This window comes from Mauremys reevesii, linkage group 1, assembly GCF_016161935.1.
Source record: "Mauremys reevesii isolate NIE-2019 linkage group 1, ASM1616193v1, whole genome shotgun sequence".
NCBI lineage: Eukaryota > Metazoa > Chordata > Testudines > Geoemydidae > Mauremys > Mauremys reevesii.
Window position 1 is genome coordinate 137,283,254 of NC_052623.1, and position 27,652 is coordinate 137,310,905.

General features: G+C 45.7%; 1 protein-coding gene across 8 annotated transcripts in view; it reads left to right on the forward strand.

Annotated features, from left to right (window-relative positions):
* Positions 1-27,652, forward strand: part of FRMPD4 (FERM and PDZ domain containing 4) — a 451,884-nt gene that overhangs the window by 251,068 nt on the left and 173,164 nt on the right. The window contains exons 1-2 of one of the 8 annotated variants that reach the window (XM_039498350.1): positions 5,297-5,372; positions 18,365-18,507. The exons of 6 other annotated variants lie outside the window; for them this stretch is intronic. The gene's annotated coding sequence lies outside the window, so the exon portion shown is untranslated. Of the gene's footprint in view, positions 1-5,296; positions 5,373-7,143; positions 7,172-8,004; positions 8,035-18,364; positions 18,508-27,652 lie in introns of those variants that run through there. One more of the 8 variants, XM_039498358.1, reaches the window with a different exon arrangement.

Genomic DNA, 27,652 nt, shown 5'->3' on the forward strand with positions numbered 1-27,652 from the left:
ATGTAATAACAGATGTTTATTTTGCCAATACTTTCTCTTCAAGTTGCTAAAGCACCAGCCACATTTAGAGCACTGTATTGATAATGTATTGAATTAGAGGAAAATTAAACTACTTCTTTGAGTGCTGGTCCCTATGTGTATTCCACACATGGGTACAGTGACCAGACAGTGAAAAGTTGGGCTGGGGATGAGGGGGTAATTGGCAAATAAGACAAAGCTCCAAATATCGGGACTGTCCCTATAAAATCAGGACATCTGGTCACGCTACACGTGGGTATGCATGAGCGCCATGCACCTGAGTCTGGAGATTCTTAACCAGCAATGTCTGGTGGCCTGCACGTGCACAGTTGTTCTCTGCATGCTCCAGACTGAGGGCATAAGTGACAGTGTGGGACAACACCTCTCCCATTCCTTCTTACTGCTGCATGGCCTGAATCAGAATCCACTGTATCCACAGATTTCTCCAGCTTCTTATAGCCTGTGAACAGATATTGTAAATAGTTTTTATATTAGCATGGTTTGAGTTTTATATGCTATGGTTAGTATAGCTTTGTTCCCCCACTTGTTGGGCACTTCATTCCCACAGTCTGAGATTATGCCCAGAGTCCCTCATGTCTCTGGGCCTCTTTCCTTTTCTGTGAAAGATGACCACCAATTCTGCCTCTACTCTCTAGGTGAGATTCACATTTCTGCAAAGTGCAGCATCTGCTGCTTGTTTCCCTTACAAACACATGAAGCTTGTGAGCGTCAGCTGAGGAAACATTTTATGCAGAAGTCCATGAGACCTCACTGATCCGGGCCAAGGAGACTCTCCTCTGTACATTGGCCCCAACCAACAATCAGCACGCCTCCAAGCATGATCTTGGTAGTGGAGCCAGTCAGAGGTTGTCTGGCATACTCCAGCCTCCTACACCTCCACGCGTAAAAGAGCTGAGAGGCCAAAGGAGCAGAGCTCCTTTTCCCCCATCCAGCACCCGATTTGCTGATGGTGCAGGCAGCCATGGAAAGAGCAACGTCACAACATCCTAAGATCACCCCAGCTGACAAGGACTCAAAGAGGTTGGACCTTTAGGGAAGAAAGGTATTCTTCTCTACAACCCTGCAATTCTGCATTGCCAACTATCAGGCTTTGTTGGCAAAACACGATTTTAACTACTACTCTAGACTAGCAGACTTTAAGGATAATCTTCCCCTTGAAGACAGAGCCCAATTTCAGTCCTTCATTGAGGAAGGCAGACTAGTGGCAAAAACATCCCTACAAGCTGCAGTGGATGCAACAGACACGGCATGTAGAGGGCTAGCTGCCGGTGTAGTTATGAAGCATGAGTCTTGGCTTCACTTTCTGAGGTTCCCAGGAAGGTGCAGAATGCCATAGAGGACTTACCATTTAATGAGTCAGACTTTTTCAGCAAGAAAACTGAGTCTCCATGCTCCTACATTGACCCTATGCTCCCTGAGAATTTAAACCCTGGCCCCAAAGAGAAAAACACCACAGGCAGGTATATAGGCCAAGACTGTCCCCTCCACAAATGTTCTACCACCAGTGTCCAGCTAAGCCTCTGGGCAAGCAACAGAGAGTTCAAAGACCTTGATTTTCAGCTCTCTCTACTACTCTGACCTCTGTCCATTCCCACCCACCCTCTAAGTGCTTCTCTTGACACCTCAGTCGAGAACTGCCTATCTTTATTGATACCAGCCACGTCTATCCCCTCCCCTCCAGTCTTTGGAAGATCTCTTTCACTTTGTTACCCACAACTGGGACTCTAGTCTTGAAATCATCCACCATGGTTACTCTGTTGAATATCTCTCCCTTACCCCTCATAAACAATCTTCCCGGTTCCTCTTCAGGGGCCACTCTCACGAACATATTCTTTGCTAAAAGACAGATTCTCTTCTCCAGTGAGGGGCAATAGAATGAGAGCCACCTCAGTAGCAAGGGAAGGGATTCTATTCTCCATACTACTTAGTTCCCAAAAAAGACAGGGCGGACACCCATTCTGGACCTTCGACAACTGAACATCTTCATTCAGAATTCAAAATTTAGGAGAGTTACACTATCATAAATCTACCTGAAGGAGGGAATGAGATGCGTAGCTCTCAACATGAAGGATGCTTGTTTTCATGTAAATATTCATTCGTCCCACAGACATGTTTCTTTTTTTCCTGGGAGTTCTGAAACACTAAGAGTTCATTGTCTCTCTCTTTGGACTAGCAACAGCACCCAAGGTTTTCACAAAGGTTTTCTCTGTGGTGGCAGCCCAAATGAGATGTCACAGCTATCCAGTCTTCTCATACTTGGATGACTGGCTCCTGACAAGTCACTCTAACCATGAGGTCAGGTTGGTGACATTGTTCCTGCTCCATCTTCTAGCAGCACTTGCTGGCTGCATGAACAGAGACGAATCCACTTTGGCTCTCGCAAGGATGATAAACTTTATCAGAGTGACACTGGACTCAATTTCAGCAAGAGCTTTCCTTCCAATAGAAGGATTTCAATCAATGAGCAATCTGATATCACATGTTATTCGCAAACCAAACGCTATATCAGAGTGTGCCTTTCTCGACTAGGTCACATGGCCTCATGTACTTATGTGACGCCATTTGCCAGACTTCATTTACACTGCCTACAGGCCTAGCTCTGGTCCATCTACTCACCAGACAAGGACCACATGAACACCAGAGTGACTGTTCCCACCAGCGTCATCACCTCTCTTACCTAGTGGTCAAACCCAGAATGAGTTGCAAGTGGGAGTCCCCTTCAACACTCCCACCACCAGTGTCACCATCGTAACAGATGCATCCCTTCTAGAATGGGGTGCTCGCCTGAACAACCGTACCCTACAGGGCATTGGACCACACAGGAAGTCCAGACTGCACATCTACTTCCTGTGGTATGGTACATCTACTTCCTGGAACTGAGAGCAGTCCAGCTGACCTGCAGGGCCTTCCTCCCTCTCATACATTGACTTCTTATCCACATAATGTCAGACATCACCACCGTGGTCTTCTATAAGCAGGATGGAGCAAGGTCCTTCCCCGTCTGCCTAGAAGCAGTCAGGTTTTAGAATTGGTACATCAGAAAGCACATCTCTGGCCAAGCCACATACCTACCAGGTGCTCAGACTTCTGAGGCAGACAGCCTAAGCGGGCACTTCTCTGCAGATCATGAGTAGGAAATACATAACTCTGTCCTGAGTGATGTATTCACTAAATGGGGAACACCACAATAGGATCTTTCCAGGTCCCAAACCAATAGGAAACCTCCAGAGCAACTGTGGGTCACGACTCCCAGGGTAATGCTTTCTTGTTATCATGGACAGACCAACTCAGATGTGCCTTTCTTCCCATGCCCCTGCTACTACAGGTCTTGTGAAAGATCCATTATGACAGGGCTAGAGTCATTCTCATAGCACCCAATGAACAGTTTTGGTTCCCAGAACATCTAAGAATGTCAGCCTGTCCTCTCATCAGGATATGTCTTTTCCTGGATCTTCAAACTCAGGAAGATGGCAAAATCAGACACCCCAATCCAAACCCATTTAGCCTCATAGCCTGGATTTTGGATGGGCATTCGATCTAGAATGCTCATGTTCGGAAATCATCCAAACCATTCTTACTCAGAGTAGGAAAGATTCAACTAGCACCTGCTAACTATCTAAATGGAGACATTTCTCTACCTAACCAAAGCACAATCAGTCTTCCTCAGACTCTGCAGATATTCCAATCATTTTAGGTTATCTCCTGTCACTGAAGAACTCAGGTCTTTCCTTTTGCTCATTGCAAGTCAGTCAAGCAGTGATCAATGCCTTCTTTCCTCTAGTAGATGGGCATTCCATTTTTACTCACCCAACAACAGCTACATTCCTGAAGGACCTAGTCAGGACCTTTCTGCCAGTGGTTAAGCCTACACCCTAATGGGACCACAGATTTGTCAGTACTCATCAGACCAACATTTGAACCTTTGGCCACATGCCCCACCTTTCCATGAAGGTTGCATTTTAAGTTGCTATTACTTCGGCCACAAGGGTGAACAAGATGGCAACTCTCATGCCGATCCACCATATGCTATTTTTCGTAAGGAGAAGGTCTCCCTTTGCCTTCATCCATGTCAACCAACCTATCCACTTACCTGTTTTCGTCCTGAAACCTCATGCTTCCATTGAAGAGAAAAGACTTCATTCCCTGGATGCCAGACATCAGAGGTGAAAGTAAGCCCCAGGCCCTTTAAATTGCTGCCAGAGCCCCACTGCTGGAGCCCTGGGGTAGTGGCAGCGGGGCTCTGGGGGTTATTTAAAGAGCTGGAGCTCCCACTGCCCCTACTGCCTTGGGCCCTTTAAATAGCCGTCGGAGCCCCGCCACCACTACCCCAGGGCTCCGGGGGCTATTTAAAGGGCCGGGGCAATAGAAGCAGGGGAGTCCTGGGCCCTTTAAATAATCCCCAGAACCCTGGAGTAGCGGCAGGGCTCCGCTGGCTATTTTAAGGGCCCAGGGCTCCCGCTGTCTGTAGGGCCCCGGCCCTTTAAATAGCTCCCAGAGCCCTGCTGCCAGAGTCCTGGGGTAGCAGCGCCAGCCGGGGGCTCTGGCAGCGGTTTAAAGGGCCTGGGGCGATAGAGGTGGCCGAGCCCAGGGCCCTTTAAATAACCGCTGGAGCCCTCAGCTGCCGCTGCTACCCCGGTGCGGGAGGAGGAGGGCACTTACCGGTACAGGGCGGGCCGGGGCTGGCTCTGCCCCTCCATCCCCGCTCCTTCCGCCCGAGGCCCCGCCCTTTCTGGGGGCCAGAGCTGGCCCCAACCCAGCCCTGTACCGGTAAGTCCCTCCCTCTACTTTCACCCCTGCCAGACATGCCCTGCATTCTACCTACAAAGGACCAAACCAATCAAAAAAATCACCAGTTCTATTTCTTGCTATAGAACAAAGGTCACAAGGACAAACAGTATTTTCTCAGAGAATCTCTAAATGGATTTCTGGTTGCATCATCACATGATACTAATTAGCATATGTCCCTCACCCAGATGGGGTAAGGGCATGCTCCACAAGAGTGCAAGCTGCTTCGGCAGCTTCTCTACTGAAACCGGACATACACAGAGCGGCTATCTGGTGTTCCTGTCACATGTTCACAAAACGTTATGTGCTAGTTGAGGCCTTTGCTGCAAATACAGCTGTGGGGACTGCAGTTTTTCAAGCCGACATCCTCGCACCCTCCTCTGGTCTGAATACTGCTTATCAGTTACCCATGTGTGGAATACACAGAGAGATCAGCACTCCAAGAAGAAATGGAGGCTACTACTTGTAACTGGAAGTTCTTCTGGATCTGTGGTACCTAGCTGTATTCCACTATCCACCACTCTGCTTTGGATCCTGTTGGAGTCACGGTAAGAAGAGGAACTGGAGAGGTGTTGGCTCACACTGCCTCTTATGCTCTTGGTCTAGAATATAAGGAGAGGGTGCGTGTGCGGGCCATTGAACCCTGCTTGTTAAGAATCTCTGGACTTGGGCACATGGCACAGACATGTACCCACATGTGGAACACAGATAGGGAGCAAGCATCTTGAGGAACTTCCATTTACAAGTAAATAACCTCCATTTCTTCTTCAAGAGTTAAGATACATTTCTTTTTCCATTGATTTTAAGATTAAAACTAAACAGAAAACGTGATGTAAAAATGTATCTACAAATGAGATCAAAGCATAGGCCATGAAACAGAAAAGCAAAAATTCTAAGCAGCATCTTTGTTTTCCAGACAGTCTTCCACTGTATGCAAGTGAACTAAAGCTAACTGTGTCTCATACCTTTGTATCAGTAGGAACTTTTTAGTTTTGCAGTATAGTGCAGAAAAAGATCTGTAAAGTATGAAAATATCTGTTAATATGTGAGGCATTAAAAAGTGCACCATTTGTAATCTGCTGGGCTTGTCTTTAACATTGAGCTGAGCATCTTGAAGTTAGTCATGGTCTTTGCTGTTCGATGTATATAAAAGAAACTGTGTGTTCAGGTTAAAACCCATCTATTTGAGAGAACTGGTATTAAAAAAGGCATTCCAGTTAAATGCCAAACCTGGCTCTCATGCAGTGTTGTTGCCAGACCTGAAGAAGAGCTTTGTGTAAGCTCGAACGCTTGTCTGTCTCATCAGCAGAATGTGGTCCAATAAAAGGTACTACACCACCAGCTATCTCTCTGATAAACCTGGTTTTTGACACTAAAGGAAAATCAAAGAAAATGATGCATCCACGTGAATGCATTTAAAAATACACCTCTTTGTTTCTCCTTAGCATAGCTTTCATTTCAGGTTTTAAAAGCCTTTTATTTGTGGTCCCATGCATAACCATTTTGACCTCTCTGCTGGCATAAATGATTGAGCAATTGAAAATCAAAGCAACATGGTGGGATTGGTAGATATGAATGGTAGATAGGAGCCAGGAGATTGCTGTGATATAATGCAGCATATTAAAGGACATGATGGATGAAGAAAATGATTAGGAATGAAATCTGCTTATTCTCCAATGGAATAACAATGACATATTGTTCATTTTCTTATTCCATTTTTGACAGTTACTCTAACTTGTGTCTCTCTGTATCCAAGGGTTGACAGGGTGGGGGAGGAAAACTAAAATTAGAGCACATATTGCTAATGCATTGTAATTGCTTTAATCTCTGATTGCTGGACCATCAGGACTTAGATTACTGATTCCACTTGATGGGAGTGCTGAAGCACAAACCTAAATTTCCTAAACCTCTGGCATTTATTGCACAAAAATATACTGCAACCCATTTTCCAAGGCATGTAATGAAATATTATTTTGTGAAGACTGTCAGTCCAGGTAAATGTAACCCTACTGGTCGTTTAGCAAAGAAAACATGGTGAACAAAGCAACATTCTTTATTAAATTGTGCACTGATTGATACACCTACTAGAAGTGGAAATGCTCACAGTTTTTATATTTGTTTATTGCCACAAGCTGGCTGGCCCTTTAAGGCAAGCAAGGCTCAGCCTTGCCTGTGACCTAGCAGCTAGTTTCCAGCTGATAGTGATAGGACAATTTAAGGCTAATTGGTGACTGCAGCTGTGAAAGAGTTAGGACAAGACTATGGGGGGGATAAAAAGAAACTGTGGAGAAAGCAACTCTTCTGCAGGTAGGAGAACCAGCAGAGTTTCTGTGGGGGAGGCCCTCAGGTAGGTCAGTAAAAGCACTTTATTGGAGGCCACAAGAGGTGGAAGACTTATTAGGTCAGCTGGGGAGGGAGAAGCCCCAGGCCTAAGTACCAAAGGGAGGCTGTGTTAAGCACAGGCTGCAGGGAAGCAGCTAAGGGGACTTATAGGTAGGAAGTTGCCCAGGGAAGCAGCAGCACATTTGAAGGAATAGACATAGCTATTTAATGCAGGATCCCTGGGCTGGATCCCAGCATAGAGGGTAGGCCTTGGTTCCCCGACCAGTCCCTAAGGACAGGGTATGCAATAGTATAAGCAGATTAAGGCTCCTGGGAGGGAGGACCTGAGGGAGGGCCAGTAAGAACACTTGGGTGGTGCCCAAGAGGGGTGGAAGAATTATTATTTGGACATATAGCTTTGAGTTCTAGTTGGACCTTTTGTTATCCAAGAAGGGGACTGGACTTCATGTGACTTGGCCAATGGGCCAAGCCATGGAAGATTGTGAGAGGCAGACAGCCAGTAGGAGGTGCCAGAGACAAGGAACTCTTGCAGCATCGCACCCTGACACAAGGGGGCACTGTGGGTGATGAGTACATCACCGTACACCTACCTGAAAATGATGCAGTGAGTCCTTGTCTGACTACAGAAAGAAAGAAGGTGAAGCCTCTTTAGGGAGCAGCACCCAAAGGAATTGTGAAGAGGGGGAAAAGGGAACTCACCTGGACAGAGCATAGGGGGAAGGGACATGGCAGGAACAGATTTGGGGAAACAGTAGCCCAACATGTGTCTGGAGAGAAGGTTGGGTCTTTATATACCCATGCACCTTGGTAAGAACTGTCTCTGTCTTGGGCCAACAGCTCTGACTCATGGGATCAGTATAAGGCCAGGTTTGTATGTTCAGTCGTGGGCCTTTCACTAGTCACCTTGTTCCTTTGGGGCTGGGAAGGAATATTTCCTGCTCTGCTACACTGGCCAGGCACGGGGAGAGGCAGGAGGAATTGCCTTCCCCACAGCTGGTATGGGATAGGGTTAGGTCAGATATGTTGCAACTTAACAGATAACGGGTTTGGCAGGTGTCCTGTGCAGGTAAATAGGATTTAGAAGGGGTCTTGTGGAGAGGCATCCCCTAAGGAAATTGGGGAAAGTAGGGTTGGGTTGCCTAATGTTTGATACAGTGGGGAGACAACCACCCTGCTTTCTCCCCAGGACCTCCACCCCCAAAGCTTATATGAGAGGAGAGTGGCAGGGTCCCAGTAAAGGATCAGGTTGTAAATGATGATAGAAATAATACTGACCTGGATGGGATGGTTTATTGCCTGCTGTTCCCAAGTACATTAAGTGAATAAAGTTACAACCTAATTCAACCACATCCATCGTATTCAGTCTTTCTGCGTGGCTGGGACAATGATATGATTCACAGACCTATCTGACAGAGTCCAAAATGTGTCACTGTCTGAAATGTTTTGATACTAGTTACAATTTGTTTTCTGATATGAGCCTATACATAAGTAAATATTAGCAACTTCATGTAAAAGGGAAAAATATTTGAATTTGATCTTTTTCTAAATCATACAACAAATCATGCTACTGCTGGTTCCCTCTCCCTCACCCCATACACACCTGGCACACTAATTTTAAAAGCTGCCTTTTCTATTTATTATCCAAAGCAGGATACTGTTTAAGGTCTGAGATACACCAGCTGTTGCTAATCAAAACAAAAAAAGAAATACTGTGATTTGTAAAGTAATATCTAAAAGCCTGCAGTGGCCTTTTTAAAAAAAAAAAAAATCTGAGTTGGCAATCTTTGGAAACAGTGAGCTGATTTAGTGATCTGGTCCTTTAGTAACATTATCATCAAATCATATCCTTTGGAAGCAGGATTAGAACCTATCTGACAGCATACCATATATTTTGACTGCCAAGAAAAGGAGAGGTCACGTAATGAAGGCAGCAGTGTGAGCTTTTAAAAAAGCTATTAATTCTGTGTTCTGCTGATTTTTTTGACAGACTGTATAATTTGAAGTAAAAAAAAAATTTTTCATTACTACAGAGTACTGTAAGGTTAAAATGTGAAATGAAGCATTTTACACAATAGACCCACACAATAATGCAGTGTTACCTCAAGTGTTTTATTGCTCCTCCTGTCAGACTTGGTGGGCAAATTGCCCATTTATCAATCATTATATCTGCAATTATTTTTCCAGAGGAAGCCTAGAGACCATTGGCATAACTTTAATTTTAGATGTTTCTTATATGTATGTTTTTAAACGCAATATGTGAGCAATGTTATGGCATAACTTAGCACTATGCTATCTTAGAATTAATTTTGCACAGTCAGGCTACAATAAAAGTACATTATGAACTTTAAAAAAAAATCACATTTTGGTCTGCAAATATTTGCCTACTAGTGTTCATTTTAAGCTCACTAAAGCTGAAAGAGAGAAAATGGTTTCTTTATTTTTTCAGTTTATTTACCTTATTTGTTTTTTACAGCATTTTGTGTAAATGTGAAAACTTCACTGTTTCCCCTCTATAGGCAGTAAATCACCATCACCTTTTGTTTGTGTCTGTCTCTCACACATCTTAAACAGCCAGAAGATGTGATTGTAACACCACACAAATTGTGAGGGGAATTCAGTTGAAGTATAGTTCCTGAAACTACTTTTAACTTTTTTTTTTAATTGACTCACTTTAACTTTTTTTCATTTCCAAGATAATATTTTAGCTGGCAATTATTTCCATCTCTCTCTCTCTCTCTCTCTTTGCCTTCCCTTCAGGCTTTCTTCTTTTGTATCTTTCTGGAAAACTCTGACCTTCTCTGGAGCTTCAGGTTTCCAGTGCCAAATACCAGAACAGCTATCAACAGTGATTTATTCCACTGATATTTAGGAGTGGTTTCATACGTAGAGAATTTTCCTTCTGAAAACCACCCTTGAGCTAGTGGTTGGGTCAATTGGCATAGAGAAGAGTGAAAGGTCTGTAACATGAATGGACCTTTTGTCTACTGTATGTGTTTGGGGTCTAGGATACGCTGAATTAGTTCCCAAGCTAGGCTCTGTTAGGAATTCTGCCTTTAGTTGCACATTCTTTTTTATGTATTTATTTTATTTTTAAAAGAAGAAAACCAAACAAAGCTGCTGTTTGAATGAATTCTTCTGATTAAAAAAAGTTCCCTATGCTGTCTTTGCAAACCTTCTTTTAGGCTTCCTTTCTTCTGGCTGATGTCATCATCTTGGTTGACTTTGCATGACTCTTCCTCCTTAGGTTCAAATTCCTGTGTCAGCCACTTTCTTTCTTTGAAAAAATGCCAACTTTGAAGTGGCCTTATCTTGTTTTGTACAATCCAACTACATTCTTTGATGCCTTCATAAACATATTTAAAACAGTAATATAAATTACTGAAGTCATCTTCTCCAGCAGCCTTAATGTGGCTCAACATCAGTAGGAGGAAACAGCTATATAAATCTTCAGCCTCTGTATCCAGGGCCGGCTCCAGGCACCAGCTTATCAAGCAGGTGCTTGGGGCGGCCACTCCGGAGCAGGGCGGCACTTTCGGGTATTCGGCGGCAATTCGGCGGAGGGTCCCTCACTCCCGCTCGGAGCGAAGGACCTTCCTGCTGAATTGCCACAGATCACGGTCGCAATCGCGAATGCGGCTTTTTTTTTTTTTTTTGGCTGCTTGGGGCGGCAAAACCCCTGGAGCCGACTCTGTCTGTATCAGTACCTGTTTATTGTGCTTTCTTAATTGTATATGATTTACATGCTGTCATTGCTTCTGTTTGATTCTGAACAATGTCTACATAACTTCTCATCAAGCATTTAACAAGCCTTATGAGTCGTGACCCCGGGGTTCTTATGATGCTTGGTGGTTGGCTATCCTCCAAAGGCTTTCACTTCATATTAGCTTTTAACACACAAGTCAAATATTTCATCACGTCCTTGAATATGCTCTAGATTCTTTCAGTACTTTTGATTATCTAAATACCAAATGTTCATTAAGGAACATTTCATATTTAAAATTTAAAATACAAACATTTTAATTGCCTTGCACCTTGTATAGTTATTTCTACCTGAGCAAAGTTAGTGCAAAACACAACCATTCTGCTTTGGTAGTGTTTACACTCAATTTGCACTGGTGTAAACTACACAGGGTTTAGGGCAACAGAGAATCAGGCCTGTTTTCCTGGCACTATGTGCTTATGGTTTCTGAAACACAGAATTTCTTCAAACTGATGTTTGTTTTCTTAAGGGTGCCTGTGTCCAGAGTGCTTTAAATAAGTTAAGAAACTATATGGAGATTTGTGGTTTTCTCCTTTCTAGGGCAGTATGATTCTCCATGAAAAGGGATTGTCATTCATGTAATAGCTCAATAGGTTAAAATACAATATGCAACTCTCGTTCCCTATTATGATGTAAACCAGACCACAGATAAAGAGAAGCACTTCTTTCACCAAAGCAACAAGAGTTTCTGGTAACTGGGCCAGCTGGTTCTCAATGTGAAAACAAGTTTTCTGTTGTGACGCTTCCTGGGAGTATCCCTTGGCATGAGGAAGCTTTGTCTGTGCCTGCCAGGGGTCAGCTCCCCAAGCCCATCTGCCATGGGCAACACAAACACTACTCTCTAGACCTACGCTGGTCCTGCTCGCGCTCTCTCTCTCTCTCTCCAGCTTAGTGATGATAAGCACACTCCAATCTCCAAGCATCTCCCTGGAGTGTCCAGCTCCTGTTGCATGAGACAGTCGCAGTATTCACAGATTCACTGCTTCCAAAGAAGCAGTACACCTCAGCTTACCGGCTATACCTCAGATCATCACTCCACTTAACACTGTGATAAAGTTCCTTCTCTACCTTGGTGGGTCCTGCACTTATTGGCGGATTTTGCTCGCCTCAGAGATTTACAGTAGCCCTCAGTTTGGCCACTTTCATGGCTCAAATCTGCTGTTCCCTCAGATAACCACATCACTGGCCAGTATGGGGAAAAAGAGTAAGAACAATTCCTGCAGTTTCTGCTGATCCACCATGTGGGTAAGGGAACAGCCCAGAGACCTTCCACTCTGATGGAACCTCCTGTGTTGGATCAGGAGTTGAGAGGTTTGGGGGAAACCTGGGCCCACCCTCTACCCCGGGGTTCCAGCCCAGGGCCCTGTGGACTGCAGCTGTCTAGAGTGCTCCTGGTACAGCTGTATGACAGCTACAATTCCCTGGGCTACTTCCCCATGGCCTCCTCCCAACACCTTCTTTGTCCTCACCACAGGACCTTCCTCCTGGTGTCTGTTAACCCTTATACTCCTCAGTCCTCCAGCAGCATGTCCTCTCGCTCCCAGCTCCTTATGCACACTTCACTAACTGGAATGAGAGCCTTTTTAAACCAGGTGTCCTGATTAGCTTTAATTAATTCGAGCAGCTTCCCAATTGGCTACAAGTGTCCTAATTAGCCTGCCTGCCTTAATTAGTTCTAGAAAGTTCCTGAGTATTCTGGAATAGTCCCTGTTATCTTACCCAGGGAAACGGGACCTGCTTAACCTGGAACTAACGTATCTACCTTCGACCATACTCTTGTAGCCATCTGGCCTGGCCCTGTCGCAACACACAGTTCTTAAGTATGTTTATAGGGAAAGCAAGTAAAAGTTTATTTGACAAAGTAGAGAGATTCTCAAGACATACAAAATGTTATGAAACATTTTGCTGAGTTGGATCATTTAATGTATGGTGTAGGAAAGGAAACTGGGAGAAACTCTTCTTAATATTTCTTTTTATTTTATTGCTCCCTAAAACTTTCATATCCATCCTCATCTCCACTTATTCCCCTTTTCTCTCCCCTTGATTCTGTGATTTCTTCTGTCTACACTATTCCATTTATCTGCTTAGCCCAATCCTGACTAGAGCCTTCTCTCATTCTGTTGTGGATGTGCACAGTAGCCTTCAAGTTAATATGCAGCAAGCTCCTCCTGCTTCTCCCTCATAAATAAACACCTACTCTATGCTGTATACCATCTGCAAACATTGCATCACACTGCTTGTTCTGTGTTGTACTCAGATCTCACCTCCAGTGTTTGCTCTGACTGCTATATAAATAATAATCTTATTACACATAAAAATATATTTCCCGTGCACTTTTCAAAATGGAGTGCGCTGATCCAGATTTTAATGAATATGTAAAATGTACCTAGAATCACACAGATGGCAAGTTTTCATGCTCCATAAAATATGCATGTAACAAACTGGTTAATATATTGTATCATTTACTTAAAATATGATGAAAATTTGCAGTGTTAAATTCCAAATGATCTAATCTGTACTGCCATAAACTGTGATCATTAGGAGCAGTAGATGAACTCTACAACATCTGCAGATGGTTTTTTTATTTGTTTTTTAAGGGAAGAGTGGCTATAGATTTTCTTTTGTACATTTGGATTCTGTTTTCTCTCTGGGACGAAGCACAAGTTAAGTATGAATGAGACTTTTCCGTAGATGATTGGGCTTTACATTGGAAAAACTGGGAGGGAGAAAACGATTTAGCTGCATGATGGGACAAGACCTTTTAACATAAGAGCAACAAAAAAGATTGCATTTTCTACTTTTGTATAATGCAATAGTCTTCTCTAATACCAATTACTGTTCTGCCAGGCATAGGATGTAAATGTTGATGCTTCTCATTTTATGGAAAGTATTAGTGCAGCTAATATGATACTAAGCATGAATTTTGTTTATCACCCATACAAAGGTGTTAGCCATGACGTAAGAGAACTTTACAAGTGCACAGATTTGCTAAGAAATGAGGCATTTTAAAAAGACTAACTCCAGAAATCAAGTTTTGTCTGTTTACTAAGCAAGAAAGAATCAAGCATGCTTTACCAGTCCCATTTTTTTCTAAAACATTGAATAAACTTGAGCCTATGGTCAAAAAAGCTGTTTAAGCAGAAAAGTAACCCAGCTCACGCTTCATTTCTTAAAAATAGTCTCTTACTCTTTCTGTATAATAATGTTGTATAATAGCGCATAGCTAGGCTGACCAGACTCAGCAAGTATGAAAAATCGGGGAGGGTGGGGGGGAATAGGCACCTATATAAGACAAAACCCCAAATATTGGGACTGTCCCTATAAAATCAGGACATTTGGTCACCCTACGCATAGCTGCTGCATCCTATAGACAAGCAACTGAAACGCAAGTAAACAAGCCTTTTTTTAAAATCCAGGCGCAAACCATAGTTCGCCAGTTAAGTTAGATTCGGGCGCTAACAAGACTAGACTCTGAAGGGGGAAATAATTTCTTCTAAAATTGTGACTAGCTCTAATGGGGTCAATGAGCCTCAAACCAAAAACTACCACAGCAACAAAAAAGAGAATTTTTCTTCGAGTGATTGCACATGTGCATTCCACTCTTGGTGTGCCCATCTCCTGTGCACAGTCACCAAAAAATTTTCCCTCGGAGGTACCATTTGGGGTGACTTGAGCGCTATCAGCTGCTGCAGGATGCTAGTGCCAGTATAAAGAACCCAGCCCTCTCCATGCCCCCTCAGTTCCTTCTTTCTGGAAATTCCGATGTAAAGGGGTAGGAGGGCAGGTTGTGGAATGGACATATGTAACATGAAGAACAACAGTTACAAAAGGTTAGTAACTGTTTTTTCTAGTGACTATATACAGTGAGTTCACAGCATTGTTAACAATGTGGGGGGGGGAGTGAGAAAATGAAGACAATATGTGGGTCATGTATGAGATAACAGCAGGTGAACAACAAAAGCAGCTGAACCTAGTGGAAGGCAGAGGTGGGGGGGGGTATAAGAGGAGAGAGGAAAAAGAGAGGGGAGAGCAAGAACAATTTATGAAAAAGGAAGAATTCTCAGATCTGAAAACTGTAAAGTAGTGCTGCTGCTGCTGCTACAGGGAAAACTAGAGGCAGGTTCCAGAGAGAAATTCTACAGGAAGCCAACAGATGCCTACCATCTGAATAAAATAAGGTTAGGAGCAGAAATTCTGATCATAGAATCATAGAAGATTAGGGTTGGAAGAGACCTCAGGAGGTCATCTAGTCCAACCCCCTGCTCAAAGCAGGACCAATCCCAACTAAATCATCCAGCCAGGGCTTTGTCAAGCCAGGCCTTAAAAACCTCTAAGGAAGGAGATTCCACCACTTCCGTAGGTAACCCATTCCAGTGCTTCACCGCCCTTCTATTAAAATAGTTTTTCAGAATATCCAACCTAGACCTCCCCCACTGCAACTTGAGACCATTGCTCCTTGTTCTGTCATCTGAATCAATTTTGAAGCACTTAGAGGAGAGGAAAGTGATCAGGAACAGTCAGCATGGATTCACCAAGGGCAAGTCATGCCTGACTAACCTAATTGCCTTCTATGATGAGATAACTGGCTCTGTGGATGAGGGGAAAACAGTGGATATGTTATTCCTTGACTTAAACAAAGCTTTTGATATGGTTTCCCATGGTATTCTTGCCAGCAAGAAGTATGGGCTGGATGAATGGACTATAAGGTGGATAGAAGGCTGGCTAGATCATCAGGCTCAACGGGTAGTGATCAATGCCTCCATGTCTAGTTGGCAGCCGGTATCAAGCAGAGTGCCCCAAGGGTCGGTCCTGGGGCCAGTTTTGTTCAATATCTTCATTAATGATCTGGAGGATGGCCTGGATTGCACCCTCAGCAAGTTTGCAGATGACACTAAACTGGGAGGAGTGGTAGATACGCTGGAGGGTAGGGATAAGATACAGAGGGACCTAGACAAATTAGAGGATTGGGCCAAATGAAATCTGATGAGATTCAACAAGGACAAGTGCAGCGTCCTGCACTTAGGACGGAAGAATCCATGTACTGCTACAGACTAGGGCCCGAGTGGCTAGCCAGCAGTTCTGCAGAAAAGGACCTAGGGGTTACAGTGGATGAGGAGCTGGATGAGAGTCAACAGTGTGCCCTTGTTGTCAAGAAGTCTAACGACATTTTGGGCTGTATAAGTATGAGCATTGCCAGCAGATTGAGGGACGTGATCAATCATTTCTCTTCGGCATTGGTGAGGCCTCATCTGGAGTACAGTGTCCAGTTTTGGGCCCCATACTATAAGAAGTATGTGGAAAAATTGGAAAGAGTCCAGCAGAGGGCAACAAAAATGATTAGGGGGCTGGAGCTTATGAGGAGATTTAAGAGAAGAGGCTGAGGGAACTGGGATTATTTAATCTGCAGAAAAGAAGAATGAGGGGGGAATTGGATAGCTGCTTTCAACCACCTGAAAGGGAGATCCAAAGACGATGGCTCTAGACCAGGGGTCGGCAACCTCTGGCATGCGGCTCGCCAGGGTAAGCACCCTGGTGGACCATACCAGTTTGTTTACCTGCCGCCTCCGCAGGTTCGGCCGATCATGGCTCCCACTGACCGCAGTTCGCTGCTCCGGCCCAATGGGGGCGGCAGGAAGTGGTGCAGACCAAGGGAAGTGGTACAGTCTGCGGTTTCCCACTGCCTCCACTGGCCCGGAGCAGCGAACTGCGGTCAGTGGGAGCCGCGATTGGCCAAACCTGCAGAGGCGGCAGGTAAACAAACTGGTCCGGCCCGCCAGGGTGCTTGCCAACCGCTGATCTAGACTGTTCTCAGTGGTACCGGATGACAGAACAAGGAATAATGGTCTCAAGTTGCAGTGGGGAAGGTTTAGTATGGATAGTAGGAAAACAGGAGGGTGGTGAAGCACTGGAATGGGTTACGTAGGGAGGTGGCGGAATCTCCTTCCTTAGAGGTTTTTAAGGTCAGGCTTGACAAAGCTCTGGCTGGGATGATTTAGTTGGGGACTGGTCCTGCTTTGAGCAGGGGGTTGGACTAGATGACCTCCGGAGCTACAGTGCATTCTTCCTTCAAGAGGAGGTTTCATTGACATTTCCCCAACCAGCTGTAGCTTTATCCTGTAGCCCAGAGAGCTAGTCTTAGCATTTTACTTTACTTAGCAGTAATGCAAGGAACCTGCAGGCCTGTATCCTGTATGGTAGGGGTTCTCAAACTGGGGGTTGCGACCCCTTGGGGTGTCATGAGGTTATTACATGGGGGATCGCGAGCTGTCAGCCTCCACGCTAAACCCCACTTTGCCTCCAGTATTTATAATGGTGTTAAATATATAAAAAAGTTTTTAATTTATAAGGGGGAGTTGCACTCAGAGGCTTGCTAAGTGAAAGAGGTCACTAGTACAATAGTTTGAGAACTACTGCTGTAAGGCATTAGCTTAAGCAGTTAGCATAAGACTTTGAGGCCTGTGAACTTTGGCAGAGATAAGTGGCCTGTCAGTGACCCTGGGTTTTGGGGAATTGGGAACAGGGTGCTGGGGGGCTGGTGGAAGGCTGTATAAAGTGTTACCAGGTAACCACAGGAACAATTAACTGAGACTAGACTAGGATATTTTAGGATAAAATGTTGGCAAATGCTTAATTGCAAACTTGCCTTGGGAACGAATTGATAATGGTGATGGTAATAAGCTAAAATAATTAATATACTAACCTATAGGGAAAGGAGACCACAACATTATTAGGGTGAAGAAGGTAGATCTGGACAAGGGAGGCTGGGCATTTGTATGAATATTCACGACAGTCGCTAGGCCCTTTAATAGGCCAGACCACCAAGTAAGAAGGATCCGACCTTATCTGGATCTAGATCTGGATCCTCAGACTCGTTTGGCATGCCAGTGACAGAGCAGGACCGTTGTCTCTTACCATCAGATTCCCAAGAAAGGGGGTGAGTATATGCAAGGAGTGGTAAAAGATACTACTATAGTTCTGTATTTTTGCTGTCTTTTTATGTGGTAGGGAGCATTTGTGTCTTGTGCTAATAAAATTGCTTAGAGTTTTGCTTTGCCCGTAGTGTGCATATCTTCGTTGTGCACACCGGGGTTCCCAGCCAGATACTAAACCTGATCATCTCGATTCTGTTGTGCCTGATTCTGGAACTAGAACTCTATAATCGCCCAGCTTATTAGTGTATAATTAATTGGAAATCAAATCATTAATAATCCATAACCACTAAATCATTGGGCAACAATCACTAGCTCCAGCTATCATGTGTCTAATGCCGGGACCATGTCTACAAACACGTTTGTAAGGACCTCAGCTCAGTGAGGCCCTGAACCTAATTTTGGACATCACCATGGTATAAATAATAACAAAGAGCAGTCTGCCTGGTTGGAAGCAAAAAGTGCCTTGTTCACTTCACCACGCTACTTGTAGCTTTATCTTTTGCAGTGGGACGAACTGGAACACAGAGAAAGAGAAAAATAGAAGAACAGGAACGAGCTCACAAAAAGACTAAGGGAGGAGTACGATGAAAAGTCTAATTATAGCGTGTCCTGAATGTTTTTAATCCCCAAACTAGCACGGAAGTAATGGTATGTGATTAGAATTGCATACACGGGTTATTATATGTGGAGGGAGGTGTAATTGATGGAGTGCAGGTTCAAAATAGGGAAATAGCAGGCGACTAATGATGAGATGTCGACAGGTCAGAGTGGTGCAGAGCCTTTAAACTGAGCATAAGGAGTTTTGAATTGATGCTGGAGGGGAGGGAGTGTCAGTGAAGAGACTCATGAAAGGAGTGATGTGGACAGAGCTCTGGGCTCAAAGATGAGAGTTGTGGCAGCAGTGTGGATTGACTGCATATAGATTTTAGATTGGGTTACATGTGATGACACACATGGGTACAATGAGTGGATTACCGCAATCCTGGGTCCTAGGCATGGCTCCACACATGGTCTCCAGGCCCCACTGTGAATGCCATCACCACACCTAGCATGGATCCCCACCAGGGCCGGCTTTAGGCCGATTCGCCCGATTCCCAGGAATAGGGCCTGCGCCTTAGGCGCCTTTTTAATTTTTTTTACTTACCCCGGCTGCAGTCTGCTCCGGGGTCTTCCGTGGCCCCATTTCCCTGACCAAAGTGCCAGCGGGAGCGCGGCAAGCCCCACGGCCCCGGCTGGAGCACAGCAAGCCCCGCAGCCCCAGCTGGAGCTCCAGCCGGAGCGCGGCAAGCCCTACCCTGCAGCCCCGCTCTCCCGGCTGGAGCTCCGGGCCCTTTAAATAGCCCCCAGAGCCCTGGGGTGGGGGTGGGGGTTGGGGGCTATTTAAAGGGCAGGGGATCCAGCTGCCTCTGCTGTACCCCCTGCCCTGCTCACACCAGCCCCGCCCCCCCGCCTGCAGCCAGCTCTGCACCCCCTGCCCACAGCCAGCCCCTGCCACACCCCGCTGCAGCCCTGCCCGAAGCCAGCCAGCCCCACATACACCCCTGCCCACACCAGCCCTGCACTGCCTGCACCCAGCCTCGCGCCCCCTGCCCTGTCTCCAGCCAACCCCTGCTGCACCCCCCTGCCTGAAGCCAGCCAGTCCCGCACTCCTCTGTCTCCAGCCCTGCCAATCCCTGCTGCACCCCAATGCGGCCCTGCCTGAAGCCAACCCGCCCCACACTCCCCTGTCTCTAGCCAGCCCCGCACCCCCCTGCCCTGCCTCCAGCCAGTCCCATGTCCACAGGTGCCCTGCAGTTCCTAGGGCAGTAACCCTGCACACCTGCTTCAATGAGAGGGGCAGAGAGCAGCTGGGACCCACACATGTGCACACCCCCAGGGAGTGGCGGGGACCCACACATGTTAAATGGCAGTCATTAATAACCAATCAACAGCATATATGATGCAATGTACATAATATATAATTTTATTATTTATATAGTTATGGAAAGTAAATAATACATGGAAGAAATGAGAGGCTTTTTTTTACACTTTTTTTTTAATTCATCCCTGCCAGGGCCCCGCCGAAAATGTTTGAATTGGGCGCACTTCCTAAAGCCGGCCCTGATCCCCACTCAAGCTATCTGCTGGGATGGGGAAGCAAGAGCTGCCACTGCTTCTCTTCGGGAAGGCTAGAGCCTCTCTCTTCAACAGCTCATCATTTCCTAGACAAACACCTGTCAGGGATGGTCTAGATAATACTTGCCACGATCTAGATAGCCTCTCGAGGTCCCTTCAGTCCTACGATTCTATGATTCCTGATTTCAGATGGGATGGGATCCTGACCTCTCACCGACCACCTTATTAGAGAATGTTGTGTGAACCCCTACACCAGAGGGTGCAGGTGGTGCAGGCAACAGCCTTCCCTGACAACCAGGAAACCTCCTCCCTCCCTTCCAAAAAGGCATCAGCAGTTAGAGTGCCCTTGCACAAGGAGCAGGAACCAAGGGGCTTCTTGTGTGAATACCAGAAGATCAGCAACAAGCAGGACCCTGTCCCTTCTTTTTACCTGCAGCCCAGCAGTGGCAGATGGGTCGATCTGAGAAGAGTGGCAGCAGCAATAGTTGGGAATGCTCAGCCCAGTGTACATACTGAAGTTCCTGCTGGGCTGGACATAGACAGACTGCCTAAGAGGCATCTTAGTGGTCACCCCATTGAGATGAGTCTGGAAGCTCACACAGTCAGTGGATGAATTGGGAGCTAGAACTTATTAGAGGGAGATGAACCTTGTCACAGGGTGAGCTATGCCCTTTTGTAGGGATTCAGTATTAAGCTCTGGTTTGTGCCTGATTTTTCTGCCCCCATATTACAGGAATTCTGGGATTTGTAGTGCCATTAGACTTGTAGGCTGGGAGGAAGGAGAATAAAAACCAAGCCATTTTGTATTGCCATGTGAGACCTGTGGAGAGCAAGGAATAATTCATAGATTTATGAGCTCAGTAATTATTATTAATATTTGGGAGTGTCTGTGCTGAGAGACCTGAACGGGAACAGTTTAGCTGTTATGTTTCTCCAGGGAAGGGTGACTACTTCCTGGAACATCTATGCCAATAGGTGAACCCAGGCAACTAGTGGGTAGGACTTTTTGAACCTGTGACACAAAGGTAGAAGGGCTCTTTGTATCCCTAATGAGAGGGATGGGGCAGCCTGAGGAGGTGGTGTGAATGTTTGGGGTTTTCCAGAACAAGTGTTGAGACACACAGTGACTCCTCGCTTAACGTTGTGGTTCTGTTCCTGAAAAATGCTACTTGAAGCGAAACGATGTTAAGTGAATCCTATTTCCCCATAAGAATTAATATAAATGGGGGGGTTAGGTTCCAGGGCAATTTTTTTCGCCAGACAAAAGACATAATTTTAAACAAACTATTTAATACTGTACTCACCAATGATAATTGTGAAGCTTGGTTGAGGTGGGCCATAGTGGGGTTGGGGCACGGAGGCTTACCCCACTCCGCCCATCTGGCACTCCTGCCAGGAAGCAGGGTCAGGGGCTTGCCTGCTCCCCGCCTGGAATGCTGGGCGGGCGGAGTGGGATTAGCCCCAGCACCCCGACCTTGCTCCCCAGCTGGAACGCCAGGTGGGTGGAACAAGGCAAGCTCCCACTCCCCAGCTGGAACGCCAGGTGGGTGGAACAAGGCAAGCTCCCACTCCCCAGCTGGAACGCCAGGTGTGTGGAACAAGGCAAGCTCCCACTCCCCGGCTGGAACGCCGTGCGGGCAGAATGGGGCAAGGCCTCGCGCCCCGACTCTGCTCCCCGGCAGGAGCACCGGGCAGGCAGGCAGGTGGAGCGGGGTAAGCCAAACAACCTTATAACGGAATGTTGCATGACTTTAAACAATTATGTTCTCTAATAGATCAGCAATCTAATAATGAAACAATGTTAACTGGGATGATTTTAAGTGAGGAGTTACTGTATTTTGTTTGTTTTTAAACTGTACCCCAGGAAGGGTAGACTTTGTTTGTGGAACTCTAGTTGTATTGTGTGATTACACCAGACCCAGGAGGAAAACTGTGTTTGGATGCTAGAAGATGAGGTACACTGTGACATTCCTGTGTATTTGTCTGAAACAGCTGCATGTTGAACGGGGTCAAGGGCCTGTAGAAAGGCCATGGGATTTGTCTGAGGAGGATATCCTTATTCAAATTATGTAAACATGAAAAGAAATGTGACATTAGGGCCAGACAGTGGTTCTTTCCACCTCCCCCAGCACAGACAGTGTTTCTCTCTCTCTCTCTCCCTCCCCCTTCTGACTCAGTTTGCCATCAATTCAATTCTAGAAGCCTAAGCACATGTGTGGGATGGTTTTCCTAAGCTTTGTTTCACTTGTAGTAGTGCTTCCGAGAATACAAAAAATGGTGCACATGGTGTACGAGAACTAACAATTTCTTGTTTGTTCACTATGACCCTGATCCATCAAAGCATGAAAACACGTGCTTAACTTTAGCCTGTGTGTAGCCCCACTGAGGTCTCCTTCTGAAGTGAGTAGGAGTCTCCTTCTGTGCTTACGGTGGTTGGAGGCCTTGTGTGACTTTCATTTGTAATGTATGTCCATGAGTCTTACTCATTGTAACGGGGTGGGACTCACCACCTGGCCCCTCCTGCTGGTGACTCCAGGAATTAGCTCTGCCCAGTGGAGCGCCCCCTCCTGGTGGTGTCCCGTCCGTCATTCTGCCCTCTGTTTCTGTCTCTGGACCTGTGTTGCTGCCTGCTCGGCGGCATCCCCTTCAAGGCCACTGCCCTCCAGCTGTGCCCCTTAGTCCATCTGCACCCCCTTCCGGGGATCGTGATCTGCAGTCCTACGCCCCAGCCACCATGTCCAACCACACCCTTTGAGTCCAATCCCTCTTGTCAGGGATCTGGTGTAGTATAATGGCCGCTCCCTACGGCCATTGGCTGGGTGTACTGCAAGGGGGGAAGGAGGGGACCCAGGCCCACCCTCTACTCTGGGTCCCGGCCCAGGGACCCTCTGGCAGCAGCCTCGCTGTCCTCCTTCTTTCGCCTCCTCTGTCTGCTTCCTTGGGCCGCTTCCCCTACGGCCCCTTGCACCTGCTAGGCCCTTCCCTTCAGGGCCTGCAGCCTGGTAGCTGTGGGCTCAAGCGCTCTAGCCTCCCCAAGCCCTGGCCAGCACTGCGCTGTCCATGGTGCTAGTCTAGGTGCCACAAGTACTCCTGTTCTTTTTGCGGATACAGACTAACACGGCTGCTACTCTGAAACCACCCTTGGAGACTGACCTTCCCCTGTCGAAGGCCTGGGACAGACTGACTGCTCCCTTCCTGAGCAGCCTTTATATATGTCTGAGCCTGGTCCTGATTGGCTGTCTCCAAACTGGGCCCTAATTGGTTCTCAATAAGCCCTTCTTTGATTGGCTGTCTGTCTGCGCAGGCACCCTGGCCTGCCGCAGCCCACTCTCACAGGGAGTGGGGCAGTTCGCCCCACTACACTCATGCACTTCATTTTCTCTAGCTGTGCTTGTGCTGTATACTTCTGGGTGTATTTGTTGAGTCAGTCAGTAAATCACCCCGGGAAACTTTGGCTGGGGGAGGGAAGAGCAGATTTGTCTTGTTGGAGTCATGTGGTTTTTCTGAGTCAACGCCAAGTATGCTCCTAAAAAATGTATTTTTCCCAGTTGTTTTCTTAAAGTTAAATATGACTGGCTTTCTGCCTGACACATTCTTTTATCAGAAGGTACATCTCATTTATTTTCCTGTGTATCCTCTCATGCGGTGTCAGGTCCAGACCCTTGTCCACCACTTTATCCAAACAGTGGGTGCTCTGGCACATAGGTAGATTCCTTCACAGCGTATAACATTTCTTGTTGAGTGAGAAATGGTTCAGTGTGGAACTAGAGCTGTCTCCTATAGACAAGTGCTTTGAGAGCTTTCACCTCCACTGAATAGCTGCTGGATATGGGCAGAACAGGCCTTGTAAAATATTTACTCAACATTTTGTGTGTGTGCAGAGATAACAGCCCTTTGAGCTGTCCTTGATCATGCAACAAGATTTCTGTGTCTACTCTGTGTCTGCTGGTGTGTCTTGCTCTGCAGTAGGGTTTTGATAGGAGGCTATGACAATTGATCTTGATAGCACAGCGGTGCAGTCTCTTTTTTTCACATTAAAATAGAAAGATTGACAGGCCTAGTGGTTCAGTGCAGGCTCTTGTCTTCTGGAATGAGGGAGAACTGGGCTAAGCATTTTTATTCCTGAGGCGGGGGCAGATTAAATGTCATAGAAATAACATGTTTAGTTTTTCAGTTTCCATTTTGTGTTTTTAAGTTATTAGCATTTAACAATGGAGTGATTTGAGGGGGAAAACAAAAACCCTAAAACCAGTTGGATATTAGGATAATAAAAATATGCTTTCAAAAATTTAAGTGGCTTCAGTTTTGAGGTGTAAAAGGAGATACTGAGCAATATGCATTTTCATTAGCTACTTCTTGTAATGGTTTCAATCATACATATTCTGAATACTATTCAATCTAAATACTATGTTTATTGACGAGATGGATCACTGATCTGTAGATTAAGGACTCTCCAAGTACATGTAGATGTGATAAATAGACTCATAACATTCCCTAGCCATATATATTATGCACACTACCGATAATAGGAGACTCAGGTTTTCACTTCATCATCTAGAAGAAGTCCTGAATGCTGTCATGAAAGAGATGGCCCACTACTGCAAAAGATGGAGACTTAAACCTTGTAAAAGACAGGTTCCAGCTGCTTCCATTTATACCATGCAAAGGGCAACAAACAGCTCAGCATGTTCCTGAATGGATACTGGATAGTTCACAACCCAGAGTCTGTGTATCTTGGTGTTGAACTGAACAATACTTTGACTTGCAAGGAACGCTTTACCAAGACCTCATTGAAAGTAAAGACAAGAAACAATCTGATCAGCAAACTAGCTGGTTTAATGCGGGGAACCAATCTACAGATGCTACAATTCTGGACTTGCCTTCTGATATTCTGTAGCAGAGTATTGCTTCCTGGTGTGGCTCAGCTCTTCACATACTGCAGCAATAACGAAGCCAAGTCAGTCAATCTGTTCCAGTGGAGCGCCCCGAACGGGGGTTTTCCACGTCCTTTTATTATAATTGGTTACATAAATCATTCTATCATGCGCATGTGCAACCTCAGTCCAACTACTTGCCCTTTCTGGTAATTGGTGCTTTGTTCATAGCGTGTTCCAAAGTAAACATCTGGTCGGCACTTAATCAGTGTGTCTCCTGATCGGATGCAGGGAGGAACCACTTCAGCCGCACTGACAGGGGGCGGTTTTCCTACCCCCATAGTGATTAGGAAGTGTAAAGTCCCTACAACATACAGGACTAGTAGACACTCAGCTCAATGGAACTGGGTAAAATAACAAGTACCAGGATAATGAGTGGCCTGGCCTGGCTGGCATTTCGGTCCTATATTGCCCCTCCTGGCATCAGCAACAAGTTGCCTTGCAGAGTCTGCTCCTTAAAGTATAAAAGATGCCACGTCTACCCATTTAAAGATGTGTTTAATCTACCAAGCTGAAGCTCAAGGTGTGTTTGGACAATTCCCCTAAAGAATTTCAATTTCACTTCCAAGTATCATACTAGGTAGCAAGAACAAGCCTCAGACATAGTGCCTATCTTATGGCAAATCCAGTAGTTCAGCCACCTAGTTTTGACTTTCTATGCCATCTTTGCATAAAGCTCAGTTACTTCAGAGGTGGAGTGATCAGATTGAGACCACATATTTGCAGGCTGCATCTATCAGCAAGGGCTGCCAGGTTCCCTCATGAACTTGGACAATGCCCTTCCTTCACCTATTGAATGGTTAAGTCAATTAAACTAACATGCTTGACTTGACCATTTATGATATGCTGAATGTGTGTATGTGTGTATATGTATATACTGAAATAGAGCTGTGATATAGTTTTCCAAGTTAGATGACAACCGTTCTGTATAATTTCAGTTGCTGGCACTTAGACACGTTCATGGATTTTGTAGTAGGCCTGAACCAATTTGAACTCAAGCTTCCATATATTTGAATCAAAAACTGTAAATGAAACTCAGAGGATGTAAATGAATGGCTTGTCTATGGATATAAACTGGACACTAGGAAGTTTAGACTGGTATTAGAGGAAGGTTTCTAACCATTAGAGGAGTGAGGTTCTGGAGCAACCTTCCAAGGGGAGGAGTGGGGGCAAAAGACATATCTGGCTTCAAGACTAAGCTTGATAAGTTTATGGAGGGGATGGTATGATGGGATAGCCTAATTTTGGCAATTAATTGATCTTTGATTATTAGCAGGTAAATAGGCCCAATGGTCTGTGATGGGATGTTAGATGGGATGGGATCTGAGTTACTACAGAGAATTCTTTCCTGAGTGCTGGCTGGTGAGTCTTGCCCACATGTTCAGGATTTAACTGATCGCCATATTTGGGGTTGGGAATGAATTTTCCTACAGGGCAGATTGGCAGAGGCCCTGGAGGTTTTTCGCCTTCCTCTGCAGCGTGGGGCATGGGTCACTTGCTGGAGGATTCTCTGCACCCTGAGGTCTTTAAACCACAATTTGAGGACTTCCATAACTCAGACATAGGTTAGGGGTTTGTTACAGGAGTGGGTGGGTGAGATTCTGTGGCCTGCATTGTGCAGGAGGTCAGACTAGATTATCATAATGGTCCCGTCTGACCTTAAAGTCTATGAGTCTAAACAGAGAGTGAGTGTGCAACAAGTTGGGGTGTAAATCTACCTCGCCGTACAATCTTTACCGTATTTAGCCTCACGACACTCCTGTGAGGTAGGGAATTGCTATCATCCCCAATTTACAGATGGGAAATTTAGTCATACCTGACTAAGGGACTTTTTGAGGATCCCACAGGATGTCTGTGGCCCAGCAAGAATTGAATTCGGGTCTCCCATTGCCTGGGTTAGCATTTTGCTCTGGGGACATGCTTCCTCCCCACTTACCAGTGTGCAGACTGCCCATCCCATCTCATGATTGCGCTAGATGAAGAGTCTGACCAACTATTGAGGGGGGCACATGAACAGGCAGCCAAGAGATCATTTATATATAACCAGGAAAAAGGCAAGATTCCCAGCTATGAAAAAAAGGGCTTTCCAACCTGGGTTTACTTTGTCACAGGTACAGGGCAAGCTGTGCTTTAAACTACTTTTAGACCTGTCTCAGGTGCACCCTTTAGGTGACGGTTTGGCTTCTTGCACCTCTTTCAAGGGGGGACTCCGTGGTCCAACCACTATTAGACTGGGTAACTGGGCCACCATAGCCACCTTGTTTTCTGACTTTGTAAACATGACAGCCTCAACTAGGGTGACCAGACATCCCAATAAAATTGGGACTGTCCTGATATTTCAGTCAGGACACAATTTGTCCTGATATTTCGCGGCACTCTGCCTTTTTTTTTCTCCGCCGGTGGACCCCCCTCACCCCCATGTGTCCCAATATTTTCTTCCTCTCATCTGGTCACCCTAGCCTCAACTATACTAGGCACCTGCAAGAAAATTTCTCTTAAGGAGTCTGTGACGAATGGCTGATTAAAGTGACTCAACAGTTTTATCGGAACAAACATTGCTTATTCACCCGAAGATACATAGTAAGACACAAGGCCTGTCCCCCTGGTTCTCACCTGCAATGTATTCTTTCCTTGCACTTTATCCTTTCCATGTTAGGTAAGTTCCACTCAGCCTAGCCATTCCAACTCCTGGGCTGGGAGTTGACAGACCACGCCTGGAACATCCTCCAGGCTCCTTGTTAGAA